The sequence below is a fragment of the Suncus etruscus genome, chromosome 1 (assembly GCF_024139225.1).
Source record: "Suncus etruscus isolate mSunEtr1 chromosome 1, mSunEtr1.pri.cur, whole genome shotgun sequence".
Classification (NCBI taxonomy): Eukaryota; Metazoa; Chordata; class Mammalia; order Eulipotyphla; family Soricidae; genus Suncus; species Suncus etruscus.
In genome coordinates, this window is record NC_064848.1 from 59,877,564 (window position 1) to 59,893,882 (window position 16,319).

General features: G+C 44.2%; 1 protein-coding gene across 1 annotated transcript in view; it reads left to right on the forward strand.

Moving 5' to 3' along the window:
• UBE2R2 (ubiquitin conjugating enzyme E2 R2) overlaps positions 1 to 16,319 on the forward strand; it is a 96,829-nt gene that overhangs the window by 25,755 nt on the left and 54,755 nt on the right. The gene's annotated exons all lie outside the window — the stretch shown is intronic.

A 16,319-nucleotide genomic window follows, 5' to 3' on the forward strand; every position in this document is an offset into this window, starting at 1 on the left:
TTAATTCTTAGCTGTGACCTGTGTAACTCTCCTCTCTTCTCTCCTCCTGGTGAGATTCAGGGTACCATATGAGGTTTGGGGATTGAACCAGAGCCAACTGTCTACTGTTCTATTCTCCAGTGCACATTGTATAAATTTCTAAGATTTTTCTTTTTTTTCTTGCTTTTTTTTTTTTGAAGAGAGAAAGGAAAAGGGAGAGGGAGAGAATAGGAGAGAGGGGAGAGAATAAGGAGAGAAAGGACTAGAGAGAGGCAGGGAGGGGAGAGAGTTGAAGACAGGGAGGAAAAAGAGAGGGAAGAGGGAAGAGAGGGAGGAAGACTTGGTGAGAGAAAGGGTGGTATAGAGAGGAAAAAGGTAGGAAAGGCAGGGAGAGAGAAAGAGAGGGAGACAGAGGAAGAGAGAAAGAGAGGGGAGAGAGGAAGAAGGGAGACAGTGAGAAACAGGGAGAAAAAGTGAAAAAGAGAGGAGAGGAAGGAATAGAGAGGGAAAGAAAGGGAGAAACAGGGAGAGTTCTTAGAGTAAGGGAAAAGGGAAGAGCAGGGAGGAGCCTAAGATTTTTGTTTGTTTGTTTGTTTTTTGGGTCACACCCAGCAGTGCTCAGGGGTTACTCCTGGCTCTATGCTCAGAAATCGCTCCTGATAGGCTGGGGGGGACCATATGGGATGCGGGGATTTGAGCCACCGACCTTCTGCATGCAAGGCAAACAAACGCCTTACCTCCATGCTATCTCTCTGGCCCCAGCCTATGATTTTTAAATTAACTTTAGAGCAGGCCAGAGAGATAGCATGGAGGTAAGGCATTTGCCTTGCATGCAGAAGATGGTGGTTCAAATCCTGGCATCTCTTATGGTCCCTGCCAGGAGCGATTTCTGAGCATAGAGCCAGGAGTAATGCCTGAGTGCTGCTGGGTGTGACCCAAATATCAAAAAAGGGGGGGCGGGGCGCGGTGAAGTGGCGCTAGAGGTAAGGTGTCTGCCTTGCAAGCGCTAGCCAAGGAAGGACCGCGGTTCGATCCCCCGGCATCTTATATGGTCCCCCCAAGCCAGGGGCAATTTCTGAGCGCTTAGCTAGGAGTAACCCCTGAGCATCGAATGTGTGTGGCCTGAAAAAAAAAAATTTAACCTTGGAAATAGCTCAGGGTTCTAGCATATCTTGGATGTGTAAGGCCCCAAGTTTCATACCTGAACTCAAGCATTCCCCTTGAGCTCTTTGCCATTGTAGCTGTACTGGCATTGAACCATTTAGCCAGGTTTTGTCTGTATAACTGCAAGCATCCTCCGCCCTGCATGCTGCTTAAGAGTCCCCTCTTCCAATGGGGCCGGAGAGATAGCATGGAGGTAAGGTGTTTGCCTTTCATGCAGAAGGTCATCGGTTCGAATCCTGGCACCCATATGGTCCCCCGAGCCTGCCAGGAGTGATTTCTGAGCATAGAGCCAGGAGTAACCCCTGAGCGCTGCCGGGTGTGACCCAAAAACTAAAAAAAAAAAAAAAAAAAAAGAGCCCCCTCTTCCAAAAATGGAAACTTATTATTCACTTGTAGTATATATTTTATAATATTGTGTGTGGTGGAGGGGTTGGCTGTTCTTGACAGTGCTCATTGACTTGATAGCCCTATATATCCTTGGACCCTAACTTGGAACTATCAACCCTGTTTGGCTAATTATTGCTATGGGTAGTTCCTCTGCCCCCTAAGCACTGCTTGAGATCACTCTTTCCCCCAGAAAAAGAATTTAGATCAGTTAATATCTAAAGAATTTAGAACAGTGCAATGCACATGCTTAATGCTCAGTCAGAGCTGCTCTCTTGTTTTGTTTTTTTGCTTATGGGTCACATGCATCAGTGCTCAGGGGTTATTCCTGCCTGTGCACTCAAGAATGACTCCTGGTGATGCTGAGGGGACCACATGGAAAGCTAGGAATCAACTCCAGGTGAGCAGTGTGCAAGGCAAATGCCCTATCGAATGTACTGATGTACTGTCACTCTGGCAGTTCTTTTTGTTTTTTGTTTTTGTTTTGGTTTTTGGGCCACATCCAGTGATGTTCAGGGGTTACTCCTTGCTATGTGCTCAGAAATTGCTCCTGGTTTAGGGGACCATATGGGACGCCGGGATTTGAACCACTGTCATTCTCCTGGATCGGCTGTGTGCAAGGCTACCACTGTGCTATTGCTCCAGCCCCTCACTCTGGCAGTATTAATTTTTTTTTAATTTTCTACCTTTCCCCCTTCTCTAACTGTTGTGATGACTGGAGATTGCTACACACTTGCCTGGGGGCGCTCATGAAAAGACATATTTTTTGTTTTTGGGCTATACCCAGTGGTGTTCGGGTTATTCCTGGCAGGCTCAGGGGACCATATGGGATGCCAGGTGGACTGTTGCATGCAAGGCAAACATGCCCTCCCTACCTGCTGTGCTATCATTTGACCTGCCCTGCTCATGAAAAACAATTTTTTTGTTTTTGTTTTTGGGCCATACTCAGTGACACTCAGGGGTTGCTCTTGGCTCTGTGCTCAGAAATCACTTCTGACAGGCCTGGGGGACCATATGGGATACTGGGATTATAACCATCATCTATCATGGATAGGCTGTGCGCAAGGCAAATGCCCTATAGCTGTGCTATATCTTTGGCCCCACCACTCACGAAGTTTTAAAGCAATGATATTCATTGGGAGTCTGCATGCTCAGCATATGTGCTCCCTGAGGTTTGCATTCCTTTAAAACATTTTTTTAAATTATTTTAGTCACCGTGATTTCACAATAATGTTAATGATAGTGTTTTATTCACACAGTGTTCCAGTATCATACTCTCTGCCAGAGTATCTACTTATCTCTACCATTACTTCGAGTCCTCATTCATTTATTTTTTGGTTTTGGGGCCATATCTGGCTGTGTTCAGGGGTTACTTTTGGCTCTGTGCTTAGAAATTACTCATGGCAGGCTTGGGGGACCATATGGGATGCTGGGGATTGAACCGAGGTCAGCCACGTGCAAAGCAAACACCCTACCCGCTGTACTATCCCTCCAGCCCATCAACTGTGCAATATTGAGGCACACAGTTATGACTGTAGTGCTAAAAATGGATTAACCAGAGGTCACATCCCCCTTTTATTTTTTTGGCTTTTGGGCCACACCTGGTGACGCTTGGGGGGGTTACTCCTGGCTATATACCCAGAAATTGCTCCTAACTTGGACCATATGGGACACTGGGGATCGAACCCAGGTCACATTTCTTTTATTGTGGTGCTATCAGAAATTACAGTGACAGGGATCACAGACTACATAGCTGGCAGACTCAATTCTCAGTGCAAGTGGGGCATTGGGAATTTTAGCCTGTGATCATATGCTTAAAGGCAGGTCTCTAAATCTCTGAGTTGTTCCTTCAGACCCTCTATTAAATATTTTACAACAATCCTGGAGGTATTACTGATACATATTAAGTTAAATTGAGGCCTATGTTACACAGATTAGTTTGCATTACTGATTATGTAATTTTGTTCTGTTTTACCTATAATTTGTTCTGGCTCTCAAACTGCCTATTTATAATTTGCTTTTGATTGATGGGCCACAGATATAGTAGAGAGAGTAAGGTACTTGCCTTTCATGCAGTCACCCCAGGTTAAGTCTGCCTCATCCTATATTGTGTGACCCAAAACCAAAACCAAACAAAAAGTGAAAACATACATACTGAGTGAAGTTTCTCAGGAAATTGATAAGAGGATCAGATTGATCCCTGGTACTGACAGAGCAGACTGTAGCCTATGGAAGAAACACTGTCTATGGTAAGCAGAAATTGGACAAGAACTTAGAAGGTACAAACAGTGGCATTTGGGCTAGAGTAAAAAGGTCAATGTTTAGATCATTAGAGCCCACAGTTCCAGGGTTATAAATATCAATCAAGTTAGAATTCTTTCTAGAAGTTAGGAATGCACTGCTTCTGAGTGTAGGTATTGAAAGTAGCATGCTATAAGAATTAAGGCAAAAATGGATATGAGACTTTCAGTTAGCTCCTGGCAGTCTAAGGGGACCATATGGGATGCTGAGGATTGAACCTGGTCTGTCCCAGGTCGGCCACGTGAAAGGCAAATAAATGCCTTACCACTGTGCTATATCACTCAGGCTCCAAGATGAATAGTTTTGTTTGTTTGCTTGTTTGTTTTTGGGCCACACCGGTGACGCTCAAAGGCCACTCCTGGCTATGCACTTAGAAATCGTTCAGGTCCGGAGAGATAGCACAGCGGCTTTGCCTTGCAAGCAGCCGATCCAGGACCAAAGGTGGTTGGTTCGAATCCCGGTGTCCCATATGGTCCCCCGTGCCTGCCAGGAGCTATTTCTGAGCAGACAGCCAGGAGTAACCCCTGAGCACCGCCGGGTGTAACCCAAAAACCAAAAAAAAAAAAAAAGAAATCATTCCTGGCTTGGGGGACCATATTGGGATGCCGGGGAATCGAATCACGGTCTGTCCTAGGTTAATGCGGGCAAGGCAGGCACCTTACTGCTTGTGCCACCGCTCCAGCCCCTTCAAGATAAATAGTTTTAAAGGTCAAAATGTATAAAAAGCCTTTGCTATAAGACTTTTGTTTTAATTACTTTTTTTAAACTTTATCTCTTTATTGGTTGATTGGTTTTTGGGCCACACCCAGTGGCTCTCTGGGGTCACTCCTGGCCCTTCGCTCAGAAATCACCTTGGCAGGCTGGGGGACCATATGGGATGCCAGGAATCGAACCGGGCCCCTCCCCAGGTCGACCACGATAAAGGCAAATGCTCTACTGCTATGCTAGCTCTCCAGCCCCTTGTTTTCGTTTTTTGGATCGCCTTTGCCTGTGCTCAGGACTTTCTCCTGGCTCTGTATTCAGGGATCACTTGTTGGCTCAGAGGACCAAATGATGCCTGGGGATGGAACCCAGGTTGACTGCTTTCTGTTTGTGCCCTACCTGCTGTATTTTCTCTCTGGTCCCTTTATTTCCTTTTGGTTTTTGGGCCACACCGGTGGCACTCGGGTTACTCCTGGCTCTGTGCTCAGAAATCACTCCTGGTAGGCTCAGGACCATATTGGATGCTACACTAGATGGTCCATTTAGTGTCGGCCTTGTGCAAGGCAAATGTCCTACCCCTATTCTATCTCTCCGGCTCCTCCCAAAAGACTTTGAAATTAAATTTTTTGGGGCCACACATGGCAGTGCTAGTAGCTATTACCGACACATGGGATGCTGGTTATTAAACCTAGGTTGCCGCATATAAAGCAAGGGGCCTTTGTTGTACTATGGCTCTTGCCGTGGCTTTCTTTTTTATATATAAGATGTCACATAGGGCCCGGAGAGATAGCACAGCGGTGTTCGCCTTGCAAGCAGCCTATCCAGGACCAAAGGTGGTTGGTTCGAATCCCGGTGTCCCATATGGTCCCCCATGCCTGCCAGGAGCTATTTCTGAGCAGACAGCCAGGAGTAACCCCTGAGCACTGCTGGGTGTGACCCAAAAACCAAAAAAAAAAAAAGATGTCACATAATCTTAATTGGTGTCATTACTTATGAAGTTTGAAGTTTACACATCTTTAATTACTTAGGGGAATTCTTCCAGCCTTCAATGAAGTTATTTTTCCTCTTCATAATTATTAAGTATTTTGTGGGTATTTGTATTACATATTTTAATAATTTATACAAATATTAAATATTTTTATTCAACAATACATAATTATTAAGTATTAAGTATTGAAAACTACGTGCTTAATTCCTAGTTACCTTTCCATTTATTTATAATGGGCTCAGTTGTTTTTTTTTTTTTTTTTTGGTTTTTGGGCCACACCCGGTAACACTCAGGGGTTACTCCTGGCTATGCGTTCAGAAGTTGCTCCTGGCTTGGGGGACCATATGGGACACTGGGGGATTGAACTGCGGTCTGTCCAAGGCTAGCGCAGGCAAGGCAGGTACCTTACCTCTAGCGCCACCGCCCGGCCCCTGGGCTCAGTTTCTTATTTTTACATTGATAATAGTATGGGTCCGGGAAAATGCATTAAGCATATTACACTGATATATATCAGTTCATTATAACATATAGAAGTACTAAAATACAGTTTAAGACAGGAAGATAGTATAGCATTTAAAGTGTGTATCTAATGAAGGTATTAATTTTAAAAAAGTGCATGTCTGCCATGTGTCAGACCGGAGTTTGATTCCTGGCACCACATAAGCATAGCTGATGTATGACCTGGGTATCCCTGACACTGCAGGACTAGAGCAGCATCATATTTTCGGACCTACTAGGCCCGTTGGCAGAGAGTCTTTGGGAAACTTTGAACCTTTCCTGATTGTTGCTTAGTTAAGTCCTGCCCTCCAGATAAAAGTAAGATAAAATATTTTCTAGATTTGTAAGGTTAATATTTCCAAATACTCAGGATGGTTAATGAGTGGTAAGGAGAACTTCCACTAAAATGTAGTAAGTAGGTGGAGACCAAATAATAATATCAAACAAAATTTGAATGTTACTTCTTGCTGGTCTGCAGTAATAAGAATCCAGTTGCTTGATCTAGATCTAAGTGTTGGTGCCACCTGGTGGTATTTGTTCATTTCAATATAAAGCTAGCTGACTGGCATATCCCCAGTCAAGTCATAGTTAATTTGATATCAGTTTCTTTCTTTGTTTTTTTTTTTCGGAGGGGGTGGTGGTTTGGGCCACACCTGGTGACACTCATGGGTTCCTCCTGGCTTGGGGGACCATATGGGATGCTGGGAGATCGAACCACAGTCCGTCCTAGGTCTGCCGTTTGCAAGGCAAATGCCCTACCGCTGCGCCACTACTTCAGCCCCCTTTCTTCTTTGTTTTTATTTTTGTTTCTGGGCAGCACTGGGTAATGCTCAGGGATTACCCCTGGCTCTGTTTTCAGGGTGTCACTTTTGGCGGGGATTGGAGGTTCATATGGGGTGTTGGGGATTGAATTTGGTTGGCTATAAGCAAGACAAGCACCCTTCTTCCCTTTCTACACATTTTTTCTATACATTTTTAATTGGATTATCCTGAGATACGTTACAAAGTGTTTCATGATTAAGTTTCAGTCATACAATGTCCAGCACCCATCCCTTCATCAGTGCACATTTCCCACCATTAGTGTTCCCAGTTTCCTTCTGACCTCCTCATGCCTGCCTATATGGCAGGCTTTTCTATTTTTCTTCTGTTTCTCTCTCTGTCTCTCTCTCCCTCCCTCCACCCTCCTTTTTATCTTTAGACACTTTGGTTTGCAATACTGAAGGGATATCATACATATCACTTTACCTCCTTTCAGCACCCAGTTCTTGTCCAGAGTCATCATTTCCAGCTCTGTCATAGTGTCCTTCTCTACGCTAACTATGCTCCCACTCTATTTGCCAGGCATGATTTGTTGTTGTTGTTGTTGTTGTTGTTGTATTTTGGGTCATACCTGGCAGTGCTCAGTGTTTATCCTGGCTTTGCACTGTGGAACTATACCTAGCTCTGCACAAGGATCTCATGGAATGACTGGGATTAAACCCAGGTGGGCCATGTGCAGGGAAAGTGCCCTGCCTGGCCATGCTTAGGGCCTACTCCTGACTCTACACTGAGGAATCATTGTTGGTAGGCTCAGGGGTACCATATGGGATGCCTGGGGATCAAACTCAGCTGGGCCTACTCCCTTATTATCATCATTGTCATCTTCATCACTTTCCCCTTCTGATTCTAACATTTTCCATTGGGAGGGAGACTCCCACGCTGTGCTTTGAGCCCACTTCTGATGATATTCAGGTGGCTATAGGAGTTGAACAATTTAGTGATCAGTTCCAGAGATGTGTTTGTTGCTCAGACTTCCAAGACTACACCCCATACATAGTGCTGGGGGCCATATGGTGTTCCAACCGTGAATTTCATGCCTGCCAGGCCATTTCAGCCTTCTCTCTCTCTCCCTGATATTTTCTACTATTAATTGTGATACAAATTGCAAAAATTTTTTTTGAGAGTGCGGTACAACATCTTGTGATGGAAACAGAATTTTTGTTTTGCTTTTGGGCCACACCTAATGGTGTTCAGGGATTACTCCTGGCTCTGTGCTCAGGGATCACTCATGGCAGGCTCGGGGGACCAATATGAGGTTTCAGGGATATCCATTTTGCCCTTGCCACTTTGTATCATCGCTCCAGCTTTAAGCATAGAAATTTTATAACACTTTGCCCTTATTGCTCTTTGCTGCCAGTACTATTATTTAAATGAATCATTTGAAGGTAACATGTATTCATTCTTTAATTCATGTGTGCTTGGAATTAGAATTTTCACAGAACTGTGGTTGTATAGCATCATTTTTATTTTTTATTTGTTAGACATGTCTGACACATTTCTCTTTCAGGGGATAGTGTGTGTTAAAAAAGAAATGAATTCAGTGTTTATTTTTAACATGCTATTCTTTGATGATTAGTATTAAGAAGATTTAGCTGCAATTTTAATGAAGATCTGTATGAGAAAATTTTTATTTAGAAGAAAAGTGACATTAAACATAGTTATTAATATTAGACAGTCATTATTCACCTTTTCAGTCTTTCTTTGGGGGGGTTGTTTGTTTTTGAGTCACACCCAGCAGTGCTCAGGGGTTACTCCTGGGATGCCAAGATTTGAACCACCGTCCTTGGGCATGCAAGGCAAATACCCTACATCCATGCTATCTCTCTGGCTCCCAGTCTGGTTCTTTTTTTTTTTTTTTTTTTTTTTTTGGTTTTTGGGCCACACCCGGTAACGCTCAGGGGTTACTCCTGGCTATGTGCTCAGAAGTTGCTCCTGGCTTGGGGGACCATATGGGACACCGGGGGATTGAACCAGGGTCCGTCCAAGGCTAGCGCAGGCAAGGCAGGCACCTTACCTTTAGTGCCACCGCCCGGCCCCCTGGTTCTTTTTTAAAGGAATGCCCACTGAAGTTATCATGGGTCATCTTCTTTCTTTAAAAACATCTTTATAGGGCTCGGAGAGATAGCACAGCGGCGTTTGCCTTGCAAGCAGCCGATCCAGGACCAAAGGTGGTTGGTTCGAATCCCGGTGTCCCATATGGTCCCCCGTGCCTGCCAGGAGCTATTTCTGAGCAGAGCCAGGAATAACCCCTGAGCACCACCGGGTGTGGCCCATAAACCAAAAAAAAAAAAAAAAAAAGAAAAATCTTTATATTGGGGCCAGAGAGATAGCACAGCGGTAGGGCATTTGCAAGTGGCTGACCAAGGACCAATGGTGGTTAGAATCCTAGCATCCCATATGGTCCCTTGTGCCTGCCAGGAGTGATCCCTGAACACCACTGGGTGTGGCCCCAAAACAAACAAAAACCTAAAAAAAAAAACCCACTTTAATGTGTGATACTTGATATGATAAATATAGCCAAGTATTGGGGATTTTTTATTGTTGTTTTTGTTTTTGGGTCACACCCGGCAGTGCTCAGGAGTTACTCCTGGCTCTACACTCAGAAATTGCTCCTGGCAGGCTAAATCCTTGACCTGTAATTGTTGTGGTGGTTTAGGACCACACCAGTGTGTGTGCTTGGGTGCTACTCTTGGCCTTCAGGAGACCTCTTTATGCAGTACTATGGATCACACCAGGGTAGGCTGCATGTAAGGCAAGAACTTTAATCTCTGTATTACCTCAAGCTTCTTATCCTGTATTTTCTTTATTTTGGGGGGTTTTGCTTTTGATTTTTGGTTTCTTGTACCATACCTAATGGTACTGGTTGGGATCAGACCTGCTCCCAGCTCTGTCTCCTGGGCTCAAGGGAACCTGCACCCAGGTTTCTTGTGTGCTAAAGCATGTGTTCTGCTTGTTGAGCTATCTCTTTGACCCTGGTCCTGTATTTAAAAAACTTTTATTTTTTGGTTTTTGGGTCACATCCAGTGGCGCTCAGGGGTTACTTCTGGCTCTGCGCTCAGAAATCGCTCCTGCCAGGCTCAGGGGGACCATATGGGATGCTGGGGATTGAACCTGAATCGGCCCGCATGCAAAGCAGATACCGTACCCACTGTATTTTAAATTACTGTCTCTGGGATGTGTTTCTAGCTCAGTGATAAAGCCTTGAATCAATGAAGTCCTGGGTTCAGTCTTGGAAAATAGCAAACAGCTGCTTACTCATTTTGCCTAAAGGTGTGGGTTTCTATCTAAGTGTTCCAGAACCCTAGGAGACTCATGACTTGGCTGCTGGATAGTGTATATTACTCCCTTTTTGTTTGATGCCTGTTTTACTATAGATAAGCTTTTTTTTTTTTTTTTTTTTTGGTTTTAAGTCACACCCGGCAGCACTCAAGGTCACTCCTGGTTCCATGCTCAGAAATCGCCCCTGGCAGGCACAGGGGACCCCATATGGGATGCCGGGATTTGAACCACCACCAACCTTCTGCATGAAAGGCAAACACCTTACCTCTATGCTATCTCTCCGGCCCCAGATAAGCTTGTTTTTATGCCTTGATTTAACAGCACTCATATTAAGTTTTTGGTAAGAAGTCATATACTTGGGGCCGGGCGGTGGCGCTGGAGGTAAGGTGCCTGCCTTGCCTGCGCTAGCCTAGGACGGACCGCGGTTCGATCCCCCGGTGTCCCATATGGTCCCCCAAGAAGCCAGGAGCAACTTCTGAGCGCATAGCCAGGAGTAACCCCTGAGCGGCACAGGGTGTGGCCCCCAAAAAAAAAGTCATATACTTTATATAAGTTTTTGTTTTTGGCTTTTTTTTTTTTTTTTTTTGGTTTTTGGGCCACACCCGGCAGCACTCAGGAGTAACTGCTGGCTCTGCTCAGAAATTGCTCCTGGCTGGATTGGGACTATATTGGATGCCAGGGATTGAACCTGGATCTGTCCAGGGTCAGTGGCGTGCAAGGCAATCATCCTGCCGCCGTGCTATCATTCCGACCCCTGTGGTTTTGCTTTTAACTAGGTTTATGAGAGTTTATCTTACATGTAATTGTTTCATGAACATGATAGAATAAAACTTAGCATTTCCTTGGCAGGTGTGGAAGAGTCACTTAGATGGCCCTAGGACCCCTCTCAGAGATGGCCGGTTAATCTGGCCAGTGATTTAACACGGGTAGGAGGGTGTGTTGCTGCTTGGACTCTGAAGTGCCTGAGATTACCTGGGTCATTCCTAGGCCTCTAGGACTGCATATTTTGATGCTGGAAATTTGACGAGGGTGAGCCACAAGCAAGAGAAGTTACTTAACTCTAGTATTATTTCCTTGGTGCCCCATCAGGTCTTTTTTTTTTTTTTTAAAGACTTTTTAACCAAAAGTTTTTGCTGGGTAGACTAAAAAACAGAAAAGGTGCAGAAGGAAAAGTTCTATAACATTAGGGTGTCTTTTCTATTTTTTTAAAATACTTTTTGGGACCCAGTAATGATCAGGAGCTATTACCACATCAGTGCTTAGGGACCAGGTTGTCCTGTGAATGAAACCCAGGTTCCCCATAGGCAAAGTGTACACACAGCTGCTTAATCTATCTATAGCTCCTTTGCCTTAATTTCAACATTGCATTATTACTTTACAGAATGCAACTTGTTTTCCTTTGCACCTGAATTTTGAGTGTTTGTTTGTTTGTTTTTTGGTTTTGGGGTCATACCCAGCAGTGCCCAGGGGTTACTCCTGGCTCTGTGCTCAGAAATCCCTCCTAGCAGGCTCGGGGGACCATATGGGATGCCAAGGATTGAACCTGGGTCCACCCAAGGTCTGCCACATGCAGTGCAAACACCCTACCGCTGTTCTATAACTCTGGCCCCTGGATGTTGATTTTATATGCTGCAGTATTACTTAGTTTGTCCTAACAGTTTTTGTTTAGTGCAGAATCTTCTAGGTTTTCTATTTCTAACATCATGTGTCTGAAATAGGAATTATTTTCCTTTTCTCTTTCCAATTTGGGTGGCTTTTTTCCTGATGATGCTCAGGGGTTGTTACTCCTGGTTATGCACTCAGAAATCGCTCCTGGCTTGGGGGACCATATGGGATGCCGGGGGATCAAACTGTGGTCCGCTTTAGCGCATGCAAGGCAAACACTCTACTGCTTGCACCACCTCTCCAGCTCCTGGATGTCTTTTATTTCTTTCTTTCTTTCTTTCTTTCTTTCTTTCTTTCTTTCTTTCTTTCTTTCTTTCTTTCTTTCTTTCTTTCTTTCTTTCTTTCTTTCTTTCTTTCTTTCTTTCTTTCTTTCTTTCTTTCTTTCTTTCTTTCTTTCTTTCTTTCTTTCTTTCTTTCTTTCTTTCTTTCTTTCTTTCTTTCTTTCTTTCTTTCTTTCCTTCTTTCCTTCTTTCCTTCTTTCCTTCTTTCCTTCTTTCCTTCTTTCCTTCTTTCCTTCCTTCCTTCCTTCCTTCCTTCCTTCCTTCCTTCCTTCCTTCCTTCCTTCCTTCCTTCCTTCCTTCCTTCCTTCCTTCCTTCCTTCCTTCCTTCCTTCCTTCCTTCCTTCCTTCCTTCCTTCCTTCCTTCCTTCCTTCCTTCCTTTCTTTTTTTTTGGCCACACCCGGCATTGCTCAGGGGTTACTCCTGGCTGTCTGCTCAGAAATAGCTCCTGGCAGGCACGGGGGACCATATGGGACACCGGGATTCGAACCAACCACCTTTGGTCCTGAATCGGCTGTTTACAAGGCAAACGCCGCTGTGCTATCTCTCCGGGCCCCTTTCTTTCTTTCTTTCTTTCTTTCTTTCTTTCTTTCTTTCTTTCTTTCTTTCTTTCTTTCTTTCTTTCTTTCTTTCTTTCTTTCTTTCTTTCTTTCTTTCTTTCTTTCTTTCTTTCTTTCTTTCTTTCTTTCTTTCTTTCTTTCTTTCTTTCTTTTCTTTCTTTCCTTCTTTCTTTCTTTCTTTCTTTCTTTCTTTCTTTCTTTCTTTCTTTCTTTCTTTCTTTCTTTCTCTCTCTCTCTCTCTCTCTCTCTCTTTCTTTCTTTCTCTCTTTCTCTCTTTCTCTCTCTCTCTTTCTTTCTCTCCTTCCTTCCTTCCTCCCTCCCTCCCTCCTTCTCTCTCTCTCTCTCTCTCTTTCTTTCTTTCTTTCTTTCTTTCTTTCTTTCTTTCTTTCTTTCTTTCTTTCTTTCTTTCTTTCTTTCTTTCTTTCTTTCTTTCTTTCTTTCTTTCTTTCTTTCTTTCTTTCTTTCTTTCTCTCTCTCTCTCTCTCTCCCTCCCTCCCTCCCTCCTTCCTTCCCTCCCTCCTTCCCTCCTTCCCTCCTTCCCTCCTTCCTTCCTTCCTTCCTTCCTTCCTTCCTTCCTTCCTTCCTTCCTTCCTTCCTTCCTTCCTTCCTTCCTTCCTTCCTTCCTTCCTTCCTTCCTTCCTTCCTTCCTTCCTATTTGGTTTTTGGTTTTTGGGTCACACCCGGCTGGTGTTACTCCTGGCTCTATGCTCAGAAAGCACCCATGGCAGACACAGGGGACCATATGGGATGCTGGGATTCAAACCACTGTCCTTCTGCACGGAAGGCAAACGCCTTACCTCCATGCTATCTCGCCGGCCCCTTATTTCTTTTTTCTTTTCTAGTATACTATACTTGTACCTCGTATAAGTTTTAAAGTTTTTTTTTGTTTTTTTTTTTTTTTGCTTTTGGGCCACACCCGGCATTGCTCAGGGGTACTTCTGGCTGTGTGCTCAGAAATAGCTCCTGGAAGGCACGGGGGACCATATGGGACACCGGGATTCGAACCAACCACCTTTGGTCCTGAATCGGCTGTTTACAAGGCAAACGCCGCTGTGCTATCTCTCCGGGCCCCTTTCTTTCTTTCTTTCTTTCTTTCTTTCTTTCTTTCTTTCTTTCTTTCTTTCTTTCTTTCTTTCTTTCTTTCTTTCTTTCTTTCTTTCTTTCTTTCTTTCTTTCTTTCTTTCTTTCTTTCTTTCTTTCTTTCTTTCTCTCTCTCTCTCTCTCTCTCTCTCTCTCTCTCTCTCCCTCCCTCCCTCCCTCCTTCCTTCCCTCCCTCCTTCCCTCCTTCCCTCCTTCCCTCCTTCCCTCCTTCCCTCCTTCCTTCCTTCCTTCCTTCCTTCCTTCCTTCCTTCCTTCCTTCCTTCCTTCCTTCCTTCCTTCCTTCCTTCCTTCCTTCCTTCCTTCCTTCCTTCCTATTTGGTTTTTGGTTTTTGGGTCACACCCGGCTGGTGTTACTCCTGGCTCTATGCTCAGAAAGCACCCATGGCAGACACAGGGGACCATATGGGATGCTGGGATTCAAACCACTGTCCTTCTGCACGGAAGGCAAACGCCTTACCTCCATGCTATCTCGCCGGCCCCTTATTTCTTTTTTCTTTTCTAGTATACTATACTTGTACCTCGTATAAGTTTTAAAGTTTTTTTTTGTTTTTTTTGTTTTTTTGCTTTTGGGCCACACCCGGCATTGCTCAGGGGTACTTCTGGCTGTGTGCTCAGAAATAGCTCCTGGCAGGCACGGGGGACCATATGGGACACCGGGATTCGAACCAACCACCTTTGGTCCTGAATCGGCTGTTTACAAGGCAAACGCCGCTGTGCTATCTCTCCGGGCCCCTTTCTTTCTTTCTTTCTTTCTTTCTTTCTTTCTTTCTTTCTTTCTTTCTTTCTTTCTTTCTTTCTTTCTTTCTTTCTTTCTTTCTTTCTTTCTTTCTTTCTTTCTTTCTTTCTTTCTTTCTTTCTTTCTTTCTTTCTTTCTTTCTTTCTTTCTTTCTTTCTTTCTTTCTTTCTTTCTTTCTCTCTTTCTCTCTTTCTCTCTCTCTTTCTTTCTCTCCTTCCTTCCTTCCTCCCTCCCTCCCTCCTTCTCTCTCTCTCTCTTTCTTTCTTTCTTTCTTTCTTTCTTTCTTTCTTTCTTTCTTTCTTTCTTTCTTTCTTTCTTTCTTTCTTTCTTTCTTTCTTTCTTTCTTTCTTTCTTTCTTTCTCTCTCTCTCTCTCTCTCTCCCTCCCTCCCTCCCTCCTTCCTTCCCTCCCTCCTTCCCTCCTTCCCTCCTTCCCTCCTTCCCTCCTTCCCTCCTTCCTTCCTTCCTTCCTTCCTTCCTTCCTTCCTTCCTTCCTTCCTTCCTTCCTTCCTTCCTTCCTTCCTTCCTTCCTTCCTTCCTTCCTTCCTTCCTTCCTTCCTTCCTATTTGGTTTTTGGTTTTTGGGTCACACCCGGCTGGTGTTACTCCTGGCTCTATGCTCAGAAAGCACCCATGGCAGACACAGGGGACCATATGGGATGCTGGGATTCAAACCACTGTCCTTCTGCACGGAAGGCAAACGCCTTACCTCCATGCTATCTCGCCGGCCCCTTATTTCTTTTTTCTTTTCTAGTATACTATACTTGTACCTCGTATAAGTTTTAAAGTTTTTTTTTGTTTTTTTTTTTTTTTGCTTTTGGGCCACACCCGGCATTGCTCAGGGGTACTTCTGGCTGTGTGCTCAGAAATAGCTCCTGGAAGGCACGGGGGACCATATGGGACACCGGGATTCGAACCAACCACCTTTGGTCCTGGATCGGCTGCTTGCAAGGCAAACACCGCTGTACTTTCTCTCCGGGCCCTAAGTTTTAAAGTTTTAGTTTAGCATCCAGGTCATTTGTAACTACTGTGAGACAAAGATTAGAATTAAGTTTTTATTTGGATATCACTTTTCCAATACCATTTATTGAAAAAATTTTCAATAATTTTTCAGTAAATTACTGAAATTATTTTCCCACTGAATTCTACTTTTGTCTTTGTTGTAAAAGAGATGATCCTTTACAAAATGTTTCTTGGCGGGGACAGTGAGGTGGCGCTAGAGGTAAGGTGTCTGCCTTGCAAGCGCTAGCTAAGGAAGGACCGTGGTTCGATCCCCCGGCGTCCCATATGGTCACCCCAAGCCAGGGGCAATTTCTGAGCACTTAGCCAGGAGTAACCCCTAAGCATCGAATGGGTGTGGCCAAAAAATACAAAAAACAAACAAACAAAATGTTTCTTGGCATTTTATTTCATTTGTCAGTCTACTTTATACTAGTGACAGTTCTAATTCCTTGGTAAACCTTAAAATAATGAATCTGGAGATAGGGAGATAGTATAGTGGGTAAGGTGCTTGACTTGCACATGGATGACTTGAATTTAGTCCCTGGTACCATATATGGTCCCTGAGCACTGCCATGAGTAATCCTTGAGCACAGAGCCAGGAGTAGGTTCTGAGTTCTACTGAGTGGCCCAGTGATTGTGCCTTACCTCCAATAAAAGTATCTCCAACTTTATTGTTCTTTTATTTTTGGGGGCTATGTTATGTCCTGTGTATTCCTACTTAATATTTTTTTTTATCTACTTGTCATTTTCCCCAAGATTTGGAATTTTTTTTGTTTGGTTGGTTTTTTTGGGTCACACCCAGCAGCACTCAGGCATTACTCCTGGCTCTATGCTCAGAAATCGCTCCGCTGGCTCGGGAGACTAT